Source organism: Arachis ipaensis, chromosome B10 (genome assembly GCF_000816755.2).
Source record: "Arachis ipaensis cultivar K30076 chromosome B10, Araip1.1, whole genome shotgun sequence".
Taxonomy (NCBI): Eukaryota; Viridiplantae; Streptophyta; class Magnoliopsida; order Fabales; family Fabaceae; genus Arachis; species Arachis ipaensis.
This window is the reverse complement of record NC_029794.2, coordinates 135,278,314-135,281,345: the sequence shown is the minus strand read 5'-3', so window position 1 is coordinate 135,281,345 and position 3,032 is coordinate 135,278,314.

Below are 3,032 nucleotides of genomic sequence, written 5' to 3'. Positions count from 1 at the left end.
ATGTCAAACTATATAATATAAATATTCAATCTAAAATATAAAAAAACATCAAATATATAAAATTAATCTTTTCTAACTAAAAGAGTGACAAACGATTTAGCATACAAAATAAATATACAAATACAGCACATACAAAAAAATCTTACAATTTTCTTTTCTAAAATGACTACATTTAACTTTTATCATCATATCAAACTAAGCCAATTAAACCACATATTTATATTTTAAAAAAAACACCACTAATATGATAATACAAATTGTATATTGTTGACCATAAGTATTAGTCAAATCTTTCATATATATATCACAATATGAAATGTATGTGTGACTAGACATTAACAACTTAATTTCATAATTATTCTAAAATTTTTTTAACAATTCAAATTGATTTTGATTTTGATTTTCTCACGTTTCAGTTCCCCCCCAAGGGCCTAACATAATTAATAAACAATATTTTTTTACCGTAAAAAGTAAAATAAAATGCAGGTGGTGTTTGGCATTTGGCTGTCAAGTTTCCAAATGGTAGTAACCAATTGAATGAGAAAGTGACAACCTCACAAGTCACAACAAAGGAGTGAAGCTTTTTCCCTTCTTTAATTTTCTTCCTTGATTTTTTAGTACAGAATCTGTTGTCTTTTTTGGTCTTTTATTTATTTATTCTCATTTCTTTCTTTCTACAGAACATTACAATAAAGACTATGAATATTTGCATTGATATCTTATATAAAGACTTTACACTACTTGTTTCTCACTACTAGCTAGCTCTCTCTCTTCCATCTTCATTCTCTCTCCAACTTGAGGTATGCTCTAATCTTAATATAATCTTAATCAAGAAAAAGATATATAAACTTGTTTTTTTGCTTCAGTCTTATACATCCTATTTCTCCAAAAAAAAAATATATATATATATATACACTTTATACTTTATAGCTAGTTGTGTTTTTATTCATTCTCTTTTTTTTTTCTTTATTTTAGACAGAGAAGAAATGGCTTTTGTGTACTTGGGATTTTCATGAAATCAGAAAAGAAACAAAAACATTGTACATCTAACTAATAGTAAAAAATGGGTTACTATGTAACAAGACTCAAATATATTTTTTTGTTTGTTTGTTTCCTTGTCAAAATATATAATATTTAAGAACTAATTAATTATATGTTCACTGATTTTTATCACTGTTGCATTTTATTTGTTTAGTAAAAACTAAAAAGTGTGTTATATCTATATAGATTCAATTTTCATCTATGGCTTTTAATCAACAAGGAGAATCCACTAATAGTGTTGTTAGTTTCTTCAAGATCATTTGTCGTTGGCATATTCGAGATGAGAAGATTGTAAGTTCTTATAATTCCTTTTACTTAATTATATTATTATCATATGTAATATTGTAATATATCTCTTGTTAGTTACTCATTTTTTCTTTACCTATTTTTTTTTATAACCAAATTCAATTCAACTTCCTCTTCTATTTTTTTTTTCTTTTTATAGTCGTTCATGCTAAACTTTTAGCTCAGAAAAAATTGTGAACTATGACTACTTACCATTTAATAAATATATGGTGCATTATTTATGCTTATCTTCAAAGATTTTTTGTTATTATGATATATATTCAATGACATTTAATTTGAACGAAACAGAGTTAAAAAAAAGTGATAAACTTATTTGCTTACAAGAAAAAGCTAAGGTGATTTTATATATGACTCTGCTTAAAGTTGTTTCTTTGAAAAAAATTAATAATTTGAGTTTCCCATGTTTAACATTTATCCAATATAAATATGAGTAGTTATTTAATTATTAATTATTAATTATCCAAAAAAATTAATAAAATTTGCTTGTCCCTCTAAACATTTTTCATTCTGAAGATTGAAAAGTTTCAAGATTTAACATTTATCCGATATAAATATTAGTTACTTATCATTAATTATTAATTACTAGTTACTACACCATTAATATGAATTCAATAATCATATGAAGTATATCTTTAACAATTAACTCCTAGCTATAAGCAGTAAGCTCTATCTAATTTGTTTTGGAACAAAAAAATTCAATTTATAGAAATATATATTATCAATTAAGAATGGTTAATTATTTTGTTCTTCAATAATTGACAGAAGCTTCCAACGGAATTCACAAACAAATATGGATTGAAACTCCCAAATCCGGTGATTCTGAAAGTTGTAAATGGCAACCAAAAGAAAGTGCATTGGACCAATATTAATGGTTCCATTTGGTTTATTGGGAAGGAATGGAAAGAGTTTCTTGAGCACTACTCTGTCTCCCATGGTCACCTTTTGTTGTTCAAATATTGTCTTGATGCTTCATATTTTAGGGTTCAAATATTTGACAACACTACTCTTGAAATTGATTACCCTTCTCCTGAACTCAATTATGCTGATTATGATGATGATGATTTTGATTTTGATGATGATGGTGATGGTGATGGTGATGATGATGTTATGAAGGTTCACTATGATCAATATCAATTCAAAGGTATATTACTAATATTATATATGATTTTCTATTCATTTATTTTATGTCAAGCCATAATCTTATTTTATGTTTTAGGGTTTTAAAATATATGTTTTTTACATTTTTGTTCTTAGTTTGTTTAGTTAAATATTGACATGATAAAATGTGTTATACCAAATCAATAAAAAGATAATTTATAGATAGATGTCAAAATAAAAAAATCATATATTTTTAATGCAATATAATTAAAAGCATATATTTAAGTTTATATTTTAATTTTTATTACCAATGCCTTTTTCACTAATCTACTAATATGTAGAGAAAAATAAGGGTATTGCTGATGCTATAAAGAGTAGAGACAGACAAGAGAGACAAGATGGCAATCCCAATTTTGAGGTTGTCATGAGGGATTCATATATTAATGGAGGAAGATGCATGGTAAGTACTTAAGATAATTAATAACATAGTCACATTATTAAAAAAAAAAATCAATTATGAAATTGTAACTCTTAACACTATTAAATATTAATACATTGAAATTAATTTTTTTTTTAAGTATATATAC